Below are 20,708 nucleotides of genomic sequence, written 5' to 3'. Positions count from 1 at the left end.
CGGAGACTCCAGGGAAAAGTTTTGTAAAAAGCAGACACCCCAGCTCCCTCCTCTGGCACCGGCAGAGGACATTGTCATCTAATAAGGTGACAGGGCAATAGCATTTTATTTCTGTCCCACACCTAATGGGGCTGTTTGGCACTGAACAGATACAAATAAGGGGGGAAGAATGACGATGACCAAGAAAGGAAAGAAACCTTTTCTTCAGCTCTGTGTCTTTGACAAACATCTGAGGTAATAAACAGGGAGTTTTATGAGCTAATTGCATTTTAATCAATTTGAGCTCCTAACTGCATTGAAGAGGCTTCTAACATATTAGATTTGTGCATGGTTTTACACTGCGTCCCCACTGTTAGCAGCTTTACGACAACAAAGCCTCTGCCGCCACCGTCACCATGGACTATTGCTCCTGAGGAGCGCCCGGGAGAGAAAAACTCCCCTGAACAAAAACAAAGAGGAAGAGCAGGATCCTTTGCATAAACAAGGGGAAAATGGAGCGACTGTGCTGCACGACGTGAGGCGAGAGTGGAAGTTCGGTGGCTGGCAGCAACCCGCGGCCACCGATCTTTGGAGAAAGAAATCCTGGCACAACGAATTTGGGAGAGTCCAATAAAAATGTAGAAGTGAAGGCAGAAAACTCTCTCCTCCTGGTTGTGTACGTGTGTCCACACAACCAGCATATGTTAAGCCTTTAAATGAACATTTGGCGATGAAACAGTAGCTATGGCAATACGCAGGCACGAATTTATGTACTGTACGTACATATTGCATAGAAAAGCTCTCTGTTTCTGAACTGGACTGGCAGCTGCTTGAAATTTTCCCCTTTGCTTTCCCTAAGGTCTCAGGTGTGGGATTCATGAGCCAGTGTCTCAGCTAGAACAGGTGTCTATCGCTGTGTAAATAGCAATTAGGCCCAAATTTCAGACTTTTTTCAAATCCCTATCTGAGGAAAAGCCCAGGAATAAATAGTTGCTGTAACGGCCAGGGGTATTGTGTAGCATTATAGCCTCCAGCTGGGCTATTACATACTATAGACGGGTGAAGAATACAAGCACCTGACAGATGTGTTCTGTTAGCTTCATTAGAAAAGAAACAAAGAAACTCCTCAATTAATAGCAGTGGAGCCAAAGGGAAGGGGGGTGCGGGAGGGAGGAATCATAGCCTGTTATTTAAACAGAGTCAGGGAGCCTTTCACTGATGGCTTAATATGATTCATTAATAAAAACAGCTTTTTGAATGCCCAGTTTAAGTCAAAAGAAATCACTAGCGTGGGGTTTTTTTGTTGGTGGTGGGTATTTTTCCTTGCAAAAGAAGGGCAAAATGACAAACTGGAGTTGCTGAATTCATTCTGTGTGAGGCTGGTCCTTCTCAAAGCCCCCTTTCCATGGGGCATTCATTCCCTGGGGTGGTGATGCAGTCCTCAGGAATCAACAGGGTCACATGGAGACTTTGGGTGAGAGAGATTTGCAGGGCTAATATAGCAATATTCCACGTCTCAACTAGGAAGCCTTAATGATTTTAAAGTGTCAAAATGGAGCTCTTCAATATAATGGAAATCAGATTCATCTAGAAAGTCACACCTTTCCATCACAATATGTTATTCCTCTTTTGAGGGTCTGAATGACTGGTAAAGTCGTGTTGAGTGTAGTTCTGTGTGCCACTTCTTTAAAAGCTGTGGACTTCATGTCTCTTTATTTACTGCCATTTTAATTGTAATAAACATTTGTACAAACTATATTGTACTGCAGGTCCTTCTTATGCCCAGCCACATACTCCTAAAAATAAGATGAAGCCATCACTATCTTTTTATAACAGACAGCAAAACTCAAAAATGCAATGTAATTCTTAAGCTGCAGTGCTTACTGCTGTCACTGGCAGTGGCAGTAGGAACTGTCTTCCCAACACACATTTGAAAGGGAAGGAGGTGTTTCAAGTATTTGCAGGTTCAGGGAGCTCCCGACGCAAATCCATCTGTGCTGGAGGATTTTGAAGATGAAGAAATTGCTACTGCACCTCCATGGGGTGGTGTAAGATAAGTGGGAGAGAAGGGATAATTCAGCATCTGAGAGTACAGCAGGAGCCCTGCGATGGAGGTAGTCATTGTTTGCACCTTGACCTGCCCAATGAACCCATGCCAAGGGAAGACCTCGCATGATTTACCAGCCTCCACCTGTGCAAGGTGATGGTAATGGTGTGGCTCTCACACAGCAGTCACCGGATCCGTGTGGTCCAACTGTTGTGATGGCAGAGTCGGTACACTGAGCTGGAGGTTTGTTGGTTTGATGTGATGCATTACAGAAAGATTAAGGAGACCAACAATACCTATTAAGTCCTCTCCCATATTTCCCGGCAAGTTGTTTCCCACAGTACATTAACTGGTGTTTTGTCAAGGCCTGCCTCCAAACATACCAAACGATGTGTCTTTCATCACTTCCCAAGGGACAATCATCCATGACCAAATAGATCTTGCTGTTGAGAAGATTTCTTTTATATATTCAGCCTAATTTTTCCTTTTCTTAATGCCATCCCATTACTCTTAGTTAAACCCACTCCTATTGTCCTAAATAATTCACCTCCCTCAGGAATTTACCCCTCCATGTATTTGTAGGCTATTCTTTTGTCCCACTGTAGTCTTCACTTAGTGAAGCTATCTATATTTAATTCTTTTAATCTCTCTTCATAAATTAGTCCCTCCAGCCAGCAAGGGGAAGGGCATATTTGAGATGTTATTCAGTGGTGAGCTAGGATGCTCTGTTACATTCTGGGGATATCTAGAGCATGGAAAATGCCTAGGGGAAGCCTAAACATTCATATTATTACTTTTGGTTTTTTCCCAAGCATTTGAACTGCCATAGACAAAGTGATATTTCTGAAAGAGAAAAATATAACTAAAGATCTCTGTTTCATTCTCTCTTTTCTGCCTCACTGTTGTAAATGTCTTCTTTGTCCTCAGTTAATAACCTCCATCACCAGCTGACCAGCTCTTGCTTACAAGCTTTGCCTCCCTTTACACCCTAACCTAGGATTTTTTATGTCTGTGTGAAAAGCAGAAAATCAGACAGTCAACGTAAAAATAGGTTAAACTGTATATGATAATAATGAAATGCATGCTGCTGTTGCCTCATGCTGGAGCTTTTTCTATCTATCAGGCTTGAAGAAGGTGTTTCCTTGTAACAGTTTGTATACTTGCGACAGTTATTGCTTTTCTAATGTACATAAATTCCCGATGAATTAGATAGCAGCACTATCTTCTTTTTCTTACTCTACTGACAAAATCAGACAATAGCTGTACTCTTGACCTTCCCACCCAGTGACTTGGAGGATTCAGACTTACAAGTTAGATGCAAACTAATGACTGGTTTATTTGAATTGCTTGTTTCCTTCCTAAGGACAGTTTGCATGACAGAGCTAATAGCAAAGTCTCCTTTTAGGAGAATGTTGTATAGGTATCTTGCATTTATTTGCTACAAATCACTCTCTGTTCAATCAAGCTCTACGTCTGAAGAAACTGAAGTGACTCATACCAGATGAGGATGATGCGGTCTTTGAACTCATTTAAAAAAAAAAAAAAAACAAAAAAAAACAAAAAAAAAAAAAAAAACTGGTTTTGCTGTTGTTATTACTTGCACTTCATGGCACTTCTGTGTAGCTGAAACACTGCTTTACCAGCAAGTGGAATTTTATACTAAAACTTACATCTTACCATAATATTAAGGTAACCATTAGTATTTGTTAAAGGGACTGTAATAGTATTTGACTTTTGTGTTGAAAAGGGATTTTCAATTGCTTCAAATACATCCAAAGACTTGGAATGACTGGGCCTGTGCACTGGAATAATTTAAATATCTAAAGGAGAAATGCAGAATCCAGCACATGAACCAGTGCCCATAATTGGCTCTGATACTTCAACAATTTATTTATTTTTCTCTACAGCTGACTTAATACCATAAAATGAATTCATTACTTGCCAAAATGCCTATTGGAAAAAAAAAGTCAAACAATTCATATTTGGGTCATACAAACCTGAAAAACATTAGACACCAATAAATAATGTCTTCTGGACGATATGAAAATAAACAGACCCTCATGTTAATGTGAACCAACTCGGTCTTTAACCCATTGGCTATTATTATTTCTCTTTGCATTGTGGCAACGCATTGGATCACTTCTGGTTATAAATGCTGTACAAGCATGAATCCCCAAATAAACCTTGACTCAAGAGTTTTTACACTAAAGAAAGTAACTGGATCAGGAGGAAGCTAGGTATGTGTGTACACATGTACAAGAAAAAAAAAATCAATGGCATGCACAAGGTGTCCTATGAGTGCCTTCTCTCTCAAGCATTCCTTCTGTTCCAGCCCAAATCCTGTTTTTCTGTTCAGCAACCAGAGTGATGGCTTAACATGTCCGGTGGTGGCTACTTCTAGACTTAGGAGATGCCCGTGAAGAAGACTTCATCCACAAATGGTGAGAGCTTCAGTTCCTTCCCCCTGGAGTCTCCGGGCCAAGCTCCTGAAGTGGTATCCCCCCACTTCCAGTGGCTTTGTTCCAAAAGAAGCAGAAAGTGCACATTTACTTCTCTTGATATGTTTATGGGTCAGCTTGAGTGCAAAGTGTGAATTTATGAAGCTGGAAAGTCTATTTTAATCTCTGGGTTTGTTATATTTTCTTCTTTCATCATACTGCATTGCAAATTATTCTAGTTCTATTTCTCTGGTGTATTAAACTAGTACATTGCCAAGTCTCAGCTCTCCATTCAGGTTCTGGCATCAAAGCCTTAGGCCAATTTTATTTCATTTGTATTTGCTGTCAGAGCAATGTCTTTATTCTAAAATGCCCTTCTCATATCAACTTCTCAGGTGGCTTGACAGAAGTAGAAAGTGTGAGGAAGAAAACCCTCCCCCACACCACAGTCTGTAGTATTGCTTTTATGTTTTCACCCTCTCTGAGGGGGAAAATGTACAACACATGTCAAGAAAATGAAGTTCAGGATGCCATTTAGCAATGAAGGCAATTTTTTCCTAATCTTAGCTATGCACTTGACCTGTTCATACAGCCTGTCTGTTTTATTTATACTTATGTGTATATATAGGTATATATATATGTATGTATATAAAAAGCACACACACTTTTAAAAAAATACTCATGTTGCTGTTGCTCTGGGCTAATTTCTTTTCAACTGTGAGTGGCACATTTACTCAATTACAAACAAAATTTTAGTAAAGCAGAGTGAAAATCTATCACGTCCAATTATGATGACAATGCAATGCCGTGCAGCTGAGGGTTAGACTAAGATCAGCCGTCTTTTGCTTGTGTCCATCAAGGATTGTGATGGAGCTTTTATATGCATGGGCAAAAAAAGTGATTTAAACTGGATGACAGGAAGCCCAAATCATTTTGTCATATTAAGGACTGTCAACAATCGACCTCAGGATGGAATTGTCTGATGTCAAGTTAGAATTAGGTAAGATAAGGATAGCTGTAAACAGGATATCTGAAACGTCACAGGACAAGGGGAAGCATAAGAAAAGTTTATCTTCTGGCATTGCATGTTAAGCAGTAACAGGACTTGATAATAACAGTCTTCAGTCTTCTGTTTAATATTACCCATTGTGTCCAGCAAAGGACACTTTGCATTCTAACAAATTTTATTTGCCAAGCACAGATGTCTCCTATCTATAAAATCACATGCACTTAAGAATATATAACCAAACATTAAAAATCCACTTACATACGTACACATCTGTCTGCAGCATCCATGCATTGGCGACACTGAGGACACTGAAATCCCTGGGTCATGTGCTTTTACAAAGATCCTAGTAAGCAGCGCTGCAGCCTGTGGTGCAACAGGAAGAGTGCAGGATCGCATCCCCTTCACACTGTTTTCAGAAGTAATGATTTTCTCCCCTTTGAAAATAATGAAGGTTTGGGTTACACAAAGTACCTTCCCAAGCACAAACACATGTATGCATGTTTTGAAGGCTACTCCCCATTAAGTGCTTTGGTTTCGGGTAGTTTAATCTGTGTCCTCACTGGTTTATGGCAGAACAATGGGTTTCTCAACCGAGGAATGTGCATGTTAAAAGCAGGGATCAGATGAGACCTCTGGACCTAAGAAATTAGTTTCACCAGGGCATTCAAAATAAGTTTAATCTACAAAAATCATCGCTACATTTAGGATCCCACAAAATGTTGTGCCTTAGGAATGGAGTATTTCAGAAAGTAGTTGAACAGTGGCAGTGTTTCAACATCATCAGCCAGGAAAAAGAAACCTCAGTTTGCTGTATTGCTAAGTGAATGGAGCTGATTACTCCCTTGCAAGCAATGATGATTCAAATTCCTCAAAAATTGTAATGACTTCCAGTAATATTTTCCTTTGACAGCTCTGGGACAAACTTTTTCATTCATTCACTATTTTCTCTGAAGATTTATGTCAAAATTAGGGGTGAGTAAAGCCTGCTTCTTCCCGTGCTTTCTTTTGCTTTTTGCTACAGCTCTGCTTTATTCTTTACTGGATAAATAATTTGAGGTGAAACAAGAAGCAACAACAGAAAAAAAAAATTGTCAAAGCAGGTCTCAGTAAAATAAAAATGGAAAAATTTGAAAACAAGAGGTGTTTTTTTTCCCATTTTGTCGACCTACTTTTGCCATAGACCAGGGAAGAGCAGAAGCCTCTCTGCAGTCTACCTAGATATTGCTGTCTGGATGCCTATTTGTATTTCAGATACTATAATGACACATGTGAGAGAAGAGAGATTTTTACAGGAACTGGATGAAGAAAACTATGGGAGTGAATAAAATTTTCTTTCTTTGGGTATGCAGAAACAGAAATGTAGCATGCATTTATATTATTATCTCTTTATATATTATTCATACAATATTGTGTTTTGATTTGCTGCAAATTACAGAAGACTTAAAATACTAATTTTAAAAAACTTTCCCTGCCTCTCACTCACACACACTTATTTTCCATACAATAATTCTCTCCAGTGATCATTAGAATATACTCTCAGAGCTAGGAAGACTGAGATGAGGCACTGAAGGGCCACTCCTGCAGCTACTTCTACCAGGGTCATACAGGGGTTGATAGAGACATTTTTGTGTTTCTTTTCTGGCCTTTATGCTTTTCTGTATGCTATATTTAAAGCAATATACTCAGGATGAAATCTAGAAACCACAAATTTGTCTATATCCATAGGAAAAAAAAATGCTATGGACATTTTTTCACACATACAATATAGGAGCCAGAAGCCATGACTTTCAATTAATTCAATATCACTATTTTACTCATGTCAGATCAAAATTTTGAGAAACAGTACCTGTATAATAGAAGTTTATTGTCATTATGATACAAATCAACAAGCATATTAAGCCTAAAAATCAGTTTGCCCCAAACCAAACTCCCCATCTCCCAAGCATCCTGGTACATACAAATTAAACATACCCAGATCTGAGGTTCTTCATGAAAACTGAGGTGTTTGGAAGCTAAACCAAGTGAAATCTTGTTTAATTAATTCAAGCCCACCATGGAAGTGTCTCTGCTAATGTCTACATTTTAGTCAAGACTACTTTTTACGTTTCTGTAAGAAATAAACAGGCCATAGAAGCAGTCTCCTCACCTACTTAATGAGAAGGCAGAGTTTTGGGGGAAGAAGGTATTCATAATTTGGACACAGAACTGCACAAAGGTAGATTTTTGGCAGGCAGAGCAAAAAACAGGGTTATTGGTCTTACATGTCTATGGTTTAGATATCCAGACAACATCTTCTAAACACTCCTGAGAAGTACCTCCCAAAATATTTGCTCTGCACTAGCTCTGCATATCTGAATGCTCCTGTTACAAGGCAGATAGAGCTGTTGTGGGACTCAGTGAGGAAGCAAGATTCCACAGGGAGTCATGAGTGATGGGGATAGGACCTGGACAAGGGATAGGGGTCAGAGGGGCACTGGGCCACTGGCACAGGTTGAGGGAAAAAGGCAGAGGTGGGTGCTGAAGGAAACACCTGGGAGGTCCTCAGCTAGGAGCCGGCTTGAGACTGGGGTGGTCCACAAATGCCATGTTTCTGAAGATGACAGGAGTGAGAACAGAAGCAAGGCCCACCAAAGGTGTAGGTGATCTCAAGGAAAGCCTTGGGACAACTATAGCCCAGCGTGGAGCTCATGCTACCACTGTGGTCATCAGGTTTGTGTTCTCTTGGGAAGTGTATGCACTTCCACACCAGACAAACATGGTGTGCCCAGCTGTCCCAGACCCTGGGGAGTCAGCATGATCAATGTGGCCCTCTGCAGTGTTATCAAACACCTTGGCCAGCACTGCTCCCAGGGAGTTCCCACAGCACACATCAACCTCGATAGGGTTAAGAAAGGCAAAACGCTCAGATAATGCTGCTGTTGCTTAGTCTGATCCTTCTGCCAGGAAAGAAGAAGCAGAACAAACACTGGTGAGTTTATCAGAAACAAGAGATGATTTATTGAGAAAGTGTTCAACAATTATTTCTTTCAACGAAGTTGGCATCTTGCCCCTTCAACAGTGCTGCTTACCATCCGCTTCAAAATTAGATAAGCAAATCCCTCCTGGCCTTTTCCCGCCAGGAAGAGTGTCAGTCTACTCCATTCATGGACCCTGAACCCCAAGTACTTGATATAAACTGACAATTGATAGTCAATAGTATTGGCAGACCCACTCATCAAAGCTAACTGCACAACAGGAAACATCCTGCTTCAGTTCATCATTGTGTAATTCATTGTTATATTAATAGAGATATGAGGAAAGTTTCCATAGGAAGAGAGATTGAAAAGAACAGGACTTCTAGTGTAGAGAAATAATGAAAACAGGGACTTGCTAGCCTATGTGACACAAAAAAATCTCCTTTTGTGTTATCTACTGTTTCTCATAATGAAAGAACAAGAGATAGCTAAAAAAAAAAAAAAAAAAAAAAAAAAAAAAGGATTTATTTATTTGTATACAACATGCAAGTAACTTCTGGAGCTAACTGTCAACAGATATGACTGAAGCAAAAAAAAAAAAAAATCAGCAGGATTAGAAGTTTATCTGGATATTAAGAATATATATCATTACAAAACTAACTTGCCAAGTTTGTTTTTTTTTTCTCCTGCAGGTAGTAAACATAACCAACAACTTTGTTGAAAATTCCTGGAGTATTTTGAGGTAGTCAGCCGGAAGATTTAAAAGGACTCATTGAAAATCACTGAAAAATAACAATCATACCCTACTTGCTGTCTAATAACTCTACCTTACTGATAATCCAAATCAAATAATTAGCTGGTAAACAAAACAGGCTGGGAAACCGATCTGTTGAGAAATACTGTAATGCTCAAAACTTTGATGTCACAGTTCATTAACACAGAAACCAATTGGTGCAATAAAAAAATCAAATTTATGTCCTTTTTGTTTTCCCATCATGAAAAAGTGGTGGGGGTTTTTTTTTAAATATGATTACCTAATGATCATACAACTCTTCGGACATCTCAAGTCACTTCTTACCATAGATTTGCTTTATGTACAAAGTACTGCTTGGGTCCTCTGAAAGCTGGGCTAGGTACAAATGATCCTGATGTCTTGTCTCATCTGGGTTACCTAAAAGTGTGGACAGGCAGTCTACTCCCTGTTGGCAAAGATTTTTATCTGAGATTTCTGAGATGTAGTTCATTCTAGTGAATAAACATCAGGTATTTCCTGACACAGGAAAAGTGATTGGAATAAGGTTCAACAGAGAAATGTGAAGGTCCTGGTCTGTCTTGCTGCCACCAGAAATCGGACGTGAACCCCAATACGTTCAGGCTTCTGACTCCAGTGCCACCTCAGTTTAGGATTGTCCCAGCAGAGTTTAACAAGATGCCTGGCTGACAGGTCCTACAGTTTCACCTTTACAAATGTGTGCCAAATTTATCTTCCAGCCTTGAACTGACTTCTTCCTAAACTCACAAGGTGAGCTGCTGCATGTCTAACTGATTTAAATTCAAAGTCAACAGGATGTATCTTCTGCAATCTGCATTTTACTTACGGCTGATGCTTCTGAAACACGACAACTTTGAGACATGGGTTAAAAATGGAGGAAGCTATTGCAAAATACGTACTACAGCTCATTTTACATGCCTAAGCCTGTGAAATACCTTCGCTAATCTACCTCATACTTTCCGTCAAACAGTTCTACCAGATTTGTTAAAAAACAGATATGCAAATTTTAGGTAAAGGGAGATTTTTGGGGGGAAATGGAATGTAAGGGTATCAAAATAAGGCTTGATTGTAAAAAGACATTAATTCAACTGCAACTGCTTCATAATTCAGAGTATTAGATTAATGCTTTATGAGCACATTATCTACAAGTTAATGTAAATGCTGTAACAAACTGAAATTCAGAGATAGAGACTGTTCACAGGTTTGGCTTGGACCCTGTCCACAGAGGATTTATTAATCAGTACAGAAAGTTTAGTCTAACCTTTGCCAGTCAGTTCAAGGTAGTGAAGCTTCCTGAAAGACGATAGAAATGTCTTTCATTCTTGCAGACATCTAGCAGCTCCCTCTGTTCTAGCCATAGGGCTGGGTCAGACCTTCCTGCGTCACCTCCACATTGCTGATGTGCTAGACCACCCGAGCCATGACCGAGGCATCGCTGCTGTGGGTGCAAGAGCAAGCCCAGCTGAAAAGCAGTCTGAATCTGTCACATGGAGAGAATCAAAAGTCAAAGTTCTGTGTCCTCTGGCAATGCCCCCAAAGCACTGCAAGACACACACACACTTTACAATGCAACAGTGGGGACATTTCAGTCCCATGCTTTGCCCTCCATCCCAGCTACACCAGCCACAGATCACCATATTCCCGCCCTGTGTCCTTTTACTTACAGAATCATAGAATGGTTTGGGACCTTAAAGATCTAGTTCCAACCCCCCTGCCATGGTCAGGGACACCTTCCACAAGACCAGGTTGCTCAAAGCCCCGTCCAACCTGGCCTTGAACACTGTCAGGGAGGGGGCAGCCACAACTTCTCTGGGCAACCTGTTCCAGTGTCTCACCACCCTCACAGTGAAGAATTTCTTCCTTATATCTAATCTAAATCTACCCTCTTTCAGTTTAAAACCATTACTCCTTATCCTATCCCTACACTCCCTAATAAAGAGTCCCTCCCTATCTTTCCTCTAGGCCCCCTTTAAGTACGGGAAGGCTGCTATAAGGTCTCCTTGGAACCTTCCCTTTAAACTGAACAACCCAAACTTTCTCAGCCTGTCTTCACAGGGGAGGTGCTCCAGCCCCTTGATCATCTTCATGGGCCTCCTCTGGACCTGCTCGAGCAGGTCCATGTCCTTCTTATGCTGGGGTCCCCAGAGCTGGACACAGCACTGCAGGTGGGGTCTCACAAGAGCAGAGTAGAGGGAGAGAAACCCTCCCTTGACCTGCTGGTCACACTTCTCTTGGTGCAGCCCAGGCTACAGTTGGCTTTCTGGGATGCGAGCTCACATTGCTGGTTCACAGTTTCCCATCCACTACTACTCCCAAGTCCCTCTCTGCAGGGCCGCTCTCAATCCATTCATCTCCAGCCTGTATTTGTGCTTGGGATTGTCTTGACTCATGTGCAGGACCTTGCACTTGGCCTCATTGATCTTCATGAGGTTTGTACAGTTTCTCCAGCCTGTCCAGGTCCCTCTGGATGGCACATCTCTTCCCTCCAGGGTGTCGACTGCACCACACAGCTTGGTGTCATCAGCAAACTTGCTGAGGGTGCACTCAATCCCACTGTCCATGTCACTGACAAAGATGTTAAACAATGCCAGTCCCAACACTGACTCCTGAGTAATGCCACTTGTCACTGCTCTCCACTTGGACATCTGCATAGTCCAGCACACACAAGAACAGCTGAATCAGGAACAAGCAGAGAATTGCTTTTTAGCAATGTTACAAATGTTAACCTAAACAAACCAATGAACAAAACTCCAGCACAGCAGTAATAGTGATGAAGCCATGGCACTTTATCATAATTCCATCTAGTGAGACAGGGAATTTTTGTCGATATGTTTCATGCTCAGAAAATGTACTGCTCAGCACTTTGACACTGTACTAGCCACACACATTTTCTTTTATTGGGGAAAGGTTCTTTTATGTAAAAGCACACATTGGATCCAGATCCACGTCCTCCCATACAGACTTCCCGGCTTGTTCAAACGGGGACATGTGGCTGTGCTCACATGAATACAGTGCACTGGGAGAAAGCGCCAAGTATATGGGCAGAAGTCCTTGAGACAGTTTTCAAGGACATTTACGTGGCAGGACATTAGGAACCTTTTCTAAGGAATTTATTCACTGAGAACTTTTAGAGATCTGGCACAGAGACATGTAATTATATCCCATAACATTAGAAGTGGAGGCAAGTATCAGGCCTCCACAAGGGCCAGTATGAGCATTCCCAATGACAAGTCAAAGAAATTGATAGTACGTAGTTATGAAATAACCTCCCCACTTGAAAAATGCCTTATGAAGCTAGAGAGTGGGTCTCTGAGTTACGCCATCAAGCATTAGGGTTTATACCACTGATAGATTAAATCATCTCTAATACCATGCAGAGTGCAGCTCTCCTTCCCCTTTAGGCATTCTCTGGGTCGCACACCTCTGTGAACACCTTACAAGTCTCTGATGTACTCTAGATTCCACGCATTTTCCACCTCTCTTTCCAAGGTTATCTTTCCCTATCTCTAACAACTTCCATAGCCAACTTCAATCCTTTCATATTGCATATACTTTCATCTTTCATCTCAAGGGTGTTTTTTTTTCTTTTTTTTTTTTTAATTAGATGAACTGAAAAGTTTTTCAAGATAGACTGAATTTTCTTTTCTGGCTGAAGACACTATAATTACAGAAGATGAGCTGATTTTTTTTAATCCCATGGACTCTAACACATTACTTACATTATCTTTTTCTGGAGAAACCACTAGCACCTGTGATTTATTCAAACTATTTCCATTGATGTTCTTCACCTTTTTTCACTATTTGTATTTACTTTTGGCAATCCACCCATCTGACTTTATCAAGTTACTCTGAAGTTCCTCACAGTCTTCAGAAGCTTTGAATAACCTAAACATATTTGTATCAGCAGTGTGCCCAGGGGGCCAAGAAGGCCAATGGCATCCTGGCTTGTGTCAGCAATAGCGTGGCCAGCAGGGACAGGGAAGGGATCTGACCCCTGTACTCGGCACTGGCCGAGGCCACACCTCGATTCCTGTGTTCAGTTTTGGGCCCCTCACTACAAAAAGGACATTGAATGACTCGAGCGTGTCCAGAGAAGGGCAACGGAGCTGGTGCAGGGTCTGGAGCACAGGTCGTACGGGGAGCGGCTGAGGGACCTTTGGTTGTTTAGTCTGGAGAAGAGGAGGCTGAGGGGAGACCTCATCGCCCTCTACAGCTACCTGAAAGGAGGCTGCAGAGAGCTGGGGATGAGTCTCTTTAACCAAGTAATAAGTGATAGGACAAGAGGGAATGGGCTCAAGTTGCGCCAGGGCAGGTTTAGACTGGATATTGGGAAGCATTTCTTTACAGAATGGGCTGTTAGGCGTTAGAATGGGCTGCCCAGGGAGGTGGTGGAGTCCCCATCCCTGGAGGTGTTTAAAAGTCAGGTCGACATAGTGCTGAGGGATGTGGTGTAGTTGGGAACTGTCAGTGTTAGGTTAGCGGTTGGACTGGATGATCTTCAAGGTCCTTTCCAACCTAGATGATTCTGTGATTCTGCGATTCTGTGAAATATTGTTAGCTGATTGATGAAAATATTGTCAGCTCTGAAGAAAAGAACATTTATCAATGCATTCTCATGGATGAAGCACCTATGAGAGTCAAAAGGCAACAAAACCTGTAGTCAGACTCAAGCCAAGTTTAGGAGTGGCAAAGGCAGGCTTACTGCTCACACTCAATCTACAGTAGATGTAGACTACAGTACAGTAGACTACTCAAACAGTATCTACAGCTCCTGTAAAACTGTCTAGTGATATTGTTCTATCAGTTACTAGTATCTAATAATTTTACCTCTAATTAAAGTTATTTTGATATTCACTTTTACTGAACTTGCAAAGTTCTTTCACCCTCCAATGGTTCAAATGAACAGAAAGGCCTTATTGTGCTGCTGTGCATGAGGACACTGGGACAGTGGGGTCTGGGCCAAAGGGTGAGAAAATCTGAGAGTGTGGAATTTACTTTACAATAAAACAACATTAACTCTCAAGTAATCAGCATTAACTCCCGAGAAATCACTCAATACCCTCCTGAGAGCACTGTGGGACTGCAAGGGTGAAGCCCTGAGGACGGAGCTGCTGCTGCCTGCCCATGCTGGCAGCCTTCGGCACAGCTAACAGCCTGCCACAGAAATATTTATGTGAGATAGCCATCCACTTTAAAACTGCATAAGAAAGAATAGAAAGGAAATGGTGTAAAATGTCACATCCAGACATGAGAACAAAACAAAAGGAATTTTTTTTTTCCCTTACAGCAGGAAAAAAGTGCTCATGGGAGCTTCTTATCCCTTCCTTCGTCATTTTTTTTCCTTCTCAGGTTTCTTTCATATAGGGAAATAATTCTTTCTCTGTTGACACCTATGCAACCACAGACGTGTCAGCATGAGCTGACTGGGTGGAAAAGAAAAAAATATTTACCCCCAGCATTTCTGCGATCTGCTGCATTGCCATTACTGCCGTGATTTATCAGGGCCTGTTATGTATTTTAGCTTAAGCTTCTCAGTCACCCAAATGATTTCCTCTCAGAAATGAGAAATACCAATGAGCAGCACAAGCTTGCAGGAAGGAGGGCAAAGGGGAAAACAAGTAATGTCTTCCCCTCCAGCATCTGCCTCAAAAATGGGAGTAATACAGCAGGGAGCAAGCACCCAGAGATAGATGCTGAGAGACGCTGGGGAAGAGCGAGGTACCATGGGGGTACAAAGCACCTCTATCTCCACTCCTCGCCCTGCATGCCAGCAGCCCCGGTTCCTCCCCAGGACCCTGGAGCCCCATTCTCCTCACTGCCATGCTGCCACGTCCCCTCATCACTAACGGAGGGCAGGCAGTGGGGGACAGGGGGGGCAATGGCTGCAGAAATGCAGCATCAGCACAGAGATTAGGCTGTCAGCCTCCAGAGCACTTCCCTGCAAGGGAGCAGATAAGAGGGAAAAGGTGAATGGGAACACTTGTCACAGCAGATGGCGGCTTTGATTTGCAGAAGAAAGCAGGGAGGGGGAGTGGAAAATAGAGAAGGGGAGGCCATCTCTGCCTGCCTGGTCCCTGATGCTCCCCCAAGCCCCCAGGATGCCATAGTCCCCGCCCCTGGCCAACTACCCTGCTGATGCACCCAAAGTACTTGTTGACCTTCCCCGCAGACTTTGTAAAACAAGGTGTGGGGTTTTGGCAATCCTGGCCACGTTATACATTTTATTAACGTTATGCTAATTAGCTGGAAAGCCACGCATGATTTTCTTGAAAGAATTCAAGGATCAAATATCCATGAATAGAACTGGCAAAACCTAATCTACTAATGGATTTAACTTAAGAGAAATATAAAGCTCAAAGAAAAATATGATTATTTGGGGGCTACTTAACTAGTACTTATCTTTAAAATACTTTTACAGAATTTCTATATTCTGTTGAGGTTGAAAAAAATGCAGTTACGTTTTAAAAATATATTTGACCAATAGGTTGAAACAATGCCTTTTGTTTTCTTTCCTTCTCCTCCTTTCTCTACCTTCCTCCTCCTTCCTCCTCTCCTCTCCTCTCCTCTCCTCTCCTCTCCTCTCCTTCTCCCTCTCCCTCTCCCTCTCCCTCTCTCCATTGCTGACCTGGTATGAGTGACTCATGACAGCCATGAGCCCATGGTGGCTGGTTCAAACCAGAGGCAGAAATGCCCCACAGCACTTACCCACCTGCAGAGGGGCTCATTTTCTGCTGACTTACCATGGCTGTGCCTCCATTAGCTTGGATGGCAATTTGTCATTTTGCATCAGGGAAGGACTTGACCCTGCACCTTTTTGGGCTGCAGCATGGCATTTCATCTCTATAAAACCTCTCCAAATTTTGCAGATTACATCTCAAATTCATAGGTCTGGACTCCAGCAAAAGTGCCAGAAGGCTGCACAGCTGTGCTGTGGGGTTGAGGAACACGTCCCACACTAACCAGGGCTAGCAACAGGTAGCACAGGATCCTCCTCTCTCCCAGCAGTACCTCTTCACCTGATATAAACCATCATCATATCCAAGAGCCCTAGCCACAGGCAAGGCTGGCATTGTGGCATGTGCTATATAAGCACAGCACAAGAAAATAGTCTGAACTACAAAGAAATGAGGCTTAGTAGGAGAAAAAAAGACCCCAGGCAAATGCAGACAGGAAGGAAATAGAAAGAAATAACAGGAAAATAGTAGTCAGCTGGACAAGCAGTCACTCCAGCACACCCACAAGTCGTTGTCCAGCCTTTTATAGATACCATTATAAAGGATGGTTTCAAGGCGGGTTGGACAGCAATAATAAGGCAAGTTTGGATTTGGCTGCAGGGGATGCATCTTGAGCACAAAAGGCAGCAGGAAAGAAAACAGAGGGACACTTGTTTGAAACTTTAACAAGGCAACAGGGAAGAAAACACAGAAGCTCTTGTTTGGAAATTTAACAAACGAGTAATAGAGACCAGAAGTTTGTCTGACAGGAGGTGGAAGTAGATATTTCATGAGTATGCCAGAGATGGTGGTGACCCAGTGATGTGCTAGCTGGGGAATCAGGCCTTGAAACTGAAGATATGCATCTGATGTTCAATGCAGCATGGGAAGACAAGCAGGTGAAAGAATCCCTCAAAACAGACAGGCGTGGTCAATGCAACAAGCCATAGAAAACTTGGATTGTGATGGTCAAGTGATTTATTGTGTTGGGACATCTGAGTAGGTAGGTGACCTGGTAGACAGCATGCCCCCAAAGTTTCAGAAAGTCACACAGCTCCAAAAAAGAATTTTTAAATCAAGACTACCAAATTCATTATGCAGACAATTACACTGACACCATTGCATTGCTCTTCTCCTAGGCATAAATATGAACTAGCAGATCTGAACTACAGTGTACTTTATGCTAGGAACAAAATCAAAGCTGAACAAAATTGAAGCTGGGATCAAGAGAGCAGAAATCTAAACTGTGAATATTCTCCAACATTGTACTAGAGAGGGCACCGTGCAATCTCCTCCTGGAACTCTGTCCATGCTGTTTTCTCTCACTGACTCAAGATCAAATGTGCACAGTTCACTAGTAAAAAGACCACTATTTTAACTGTCAGCAACAGCCTCAGACTGTGTTGCCATTCTGTCTTACACATCGCTAACAACCAAAGCCATTCAATTTGAAATGATCTGCCAGTCCTCAGGATGTTGGGTGTATCAGAACAAAGTCAAGAAGGGTATCCCACAATGGGCTGGTTATTCAGCACTTGCTGGACAAAAAGAAGTGTACCCTCCACTGCAGTTAGCAGTGAGCCAATATAACTTTAAACCAAACCTTTCACACCTGGGTGGTAGAATAAGGTGGATTTCTACATTCCTGACATAAAATCATTCTTAAAAATACTGGACTCTGCTCCCCCTGTTAATTTCTCTGAGTTTCCACATGTTTTTTGTTTTATTGATAAAAACTCCTTTTAGCTGATGAATGGCTGCCGTTAGATTACATTGTTGTCTAAACTCTGAGGTATAGGGATTTTAGTTATTCACCCCAAGAGGCATGATTGCTCTTTGTCCCTCCAGAAAGGACACTGGCTGCCCCATCACATGGCTCCAGGGCAATGTATTGTTCCAGGAAGCCTCAAGAGAGAGAATTCACTTCAAAGGAGTTACACCAGCCTAAAACCCAAGCAATGCAGGGACAGGTCAGACCCATTGGGTTCGTGATAATGCAATCGTTAACTTGTATTTTAATCAGTTCAGCATCCCTTCCATACATCAGACACTCATGGTACAGTACACTTGGGTGCTCAGACTGATGCGACTCTTGGTCAACAGAAAAAATCCAACCTCAGCATTCCACTCTGAGACACTATTTTCCCCCAAAAAAATCCCACAGAAAAGCCTCTGCAGTCTTCCTCGCTTCTATAACTAGGGCTAGAATTCATCACACTCCTGAATTCTGGATGTGATAACCCTATCATGCCTCAAATAGTTTTTGTTCACTGCAGCAAGGAGACCACCGCCTTTGAGGAAAACTTTAGCAAGAGTCTTCCATAACAGGGTTTTCACCTCAGAGTACTGATATTCTGCACCCACCTAGTTTATGGTCAAGAGGTTCTGACGTGAATAAAAAAATGCATGTATTTTGGTTTATTAGAGGGTTATTTCATTGTTTTTTCCACAGATGGTTTGTGATACTCACAAAGGAACCATCACAGTGCTGGAAAACAACTCCATCAAAATGCTCATGATGTTTCAGCTCTGTGACTCCTATTTCATGGAACTTCAGGTTTTGCAGACATTTGGCTTTCTCAGGCTCAATCCAAATTCAGGTTTTGGAAGACAAGAGCTGACTGCACATGAAATCAAAACGATAATGGTGGCAGGAAATAAATGGGGGAGATGGCAAAAGTGGTGCTTGCCGTCTGGATGGAGGGAAGCCTTGCCCTTTGTTGCCCGGCTGGAGAAGGCCTCCTGGATTTCCAGATGCTTTTGAATGTTCCAGAGGCAGCAGGAGCTACGAGTGTTTATTTCCCCTTCTCCTATCTGCTTGGTGAGGAGATTTCAACCTCTTGTCCTGTTGGACTGTGTCGCCATTGTCTGTGCTTTTCTCATCTCCAGACTGGATCACTGCCATGTGGTCTGCTCAGCACTACGTCTGAGGACCACTCAGAAACTTCAGCTAATTGCAGTATGCAGCTGCCTGCTTACATATCCACATTTCAGACACAAACCATAGAGTGCAGATGGTACACAGGCTGCGCCAATTTTCAGTTCATTTCCAGGTGCAATTCATGCCTTAGTTTCTAAATCTCCTTGTGATTTGAACCTGCCCGTCCCCCAGAGACTACCTCTGCCTATGAACGCTAGGTCCACCATTGAGATGAGCCGAGGCATTTGAAGTGACAGTCCCTGGAGCAGCGCATTTGGAAATGGCTTTTTTTCTCAGCAGAAGAAGGCCCACAGCTCTTGAATTTGCTTCCTTGTGTGGTGAACCTTCAGGGCACGTTGTGAAACTTGTCTCTTTTGTTAAGCTTTAGTTTAATATATTGGGGTGGGCTAAGAAGGGAGGTTTTGATGAGGACACTTTTACTTTCATTGTTGTCATGGCAGTATAATTCAGTAGGGGATATAAGTTTTTATTTGTTTTTATTTTAACTGTAGCTAATGCAATCTAAGATTGTGCACAGCATAAATGAAATCAAATAAATAATTACAATTGCTTCAGGCCAGTGCTGTTTACTGGAGAGCCAGGGAAGGAAAGACAAGAGTAGAATATTGCTGCACTGGAAAGAATTAAGAAGGTATGGCCAGATGAAAGGGAGTAAGCCAGGTCGCTTCCATAGATCATGCTATGGGATGCCACTGATTTGTTTCCTTGAAAGGGGGTTCTTGGGGACTGACATGTCTTTCAAGCTCATACTGAGAGTTCACTGCAATGTGTGACTGCCGTTGGTCTAGAGAAGAAAGGACAGAGATACTGACCAAGACACACTGTCAAAAAAACCCAAAAACCCAAAAAAACCAACGAACAACAAAGTACAGAGTAAATAACAACCTACAACAGCATTAGAACCCAAAGACCCTTTTGTCAAAGAATTATCCTACCTTTCTTTTCCTTCTGATTTTAGTCCCCACCACGATCCCTTTGTGTGGCTGTCTCTGCTCATTTTCTCAGGTTCTTTTCAGCTGGGTTGGTACATTGCAGATTTGAACTGAGCCGTCAGACTGAATAATGCTTCCATAGAGAAATGAAAACACCTAGAAAGAAGAGAGGCAAATTGCTGAAAATAACCAAAGGTCTCAGATAATATAGCTGATTCTGTCTAAAGGCACATGTATGTACATATATTCACACAAAGGTAAATAGATCGTGATTGCAAAAAGCATTTCTTTGTGTATATTCAGAGTCTGGAAACAAATCTACTCCTTTCATGGACAATTATAACCCTCCTAGTTAGAGATCTGTGTATATTTCTATTTAATAAACCAGCCACAATTCATGGTCATGTTTGGGTATGCGATCACAACTGTAGACCTTCAGTTTCTGTAGTCATGTGTGGCAGACAAGACTTCTTGCCTAGAGTTCACGGGACAAAATTATGGACAAAACACACTGCAGAATTTACCCCAAGATGCAGAAAAGGAGAGAATCCACGCTCCCCAAAGCATCTAACCAGGAAAGGCCAGGAGATGTCAGCCCTTTGGAACTATGCTTTCTTTACCTGTAGAAAAGCTTTCTTGGTGGAGTTTTGCTCTCCAGTGGTGTAAAGGGAACTGAAAGCTGCCTCAGACAGGCTGCAGAGGGTTTTTTCCCTAAGATGGGGACTGGCACAGTGCTGGAAGACAGTTTTATACCATCTGCTTCCCCCTCTGGTTCAGAGGAGAGGCAAAGGACAAGAATGTCATACACCACTCTTGGCAGCATGATTTACGTCAGACCAATTTAAACTCCTGCCAGTAAAGCACTTATACTGCTAGATCATCAAGTACATAACTATGTGATCACATGAACACGGTAAGCTAAA

The sequence above is a fragment of the Athene cunicularia genome (genome assembly GCF_003259725.1).
Source record: "Athene cunicularia isolate RWA chromosome 2 unlocalized genomic scaffold, athCun1 chr2_part1, whole genome shotgun sequence".
Lineage (NCBI taxonomy): Eukaryota > Metazoa > Chordata > Aves > Strigiformes > Strigidae > Athene > Athene cunicularia.
The sequence above is the reverse complement of the archived record's forward strand: the minus strand, read 5'-3'. Positions refer to the sequence as shown.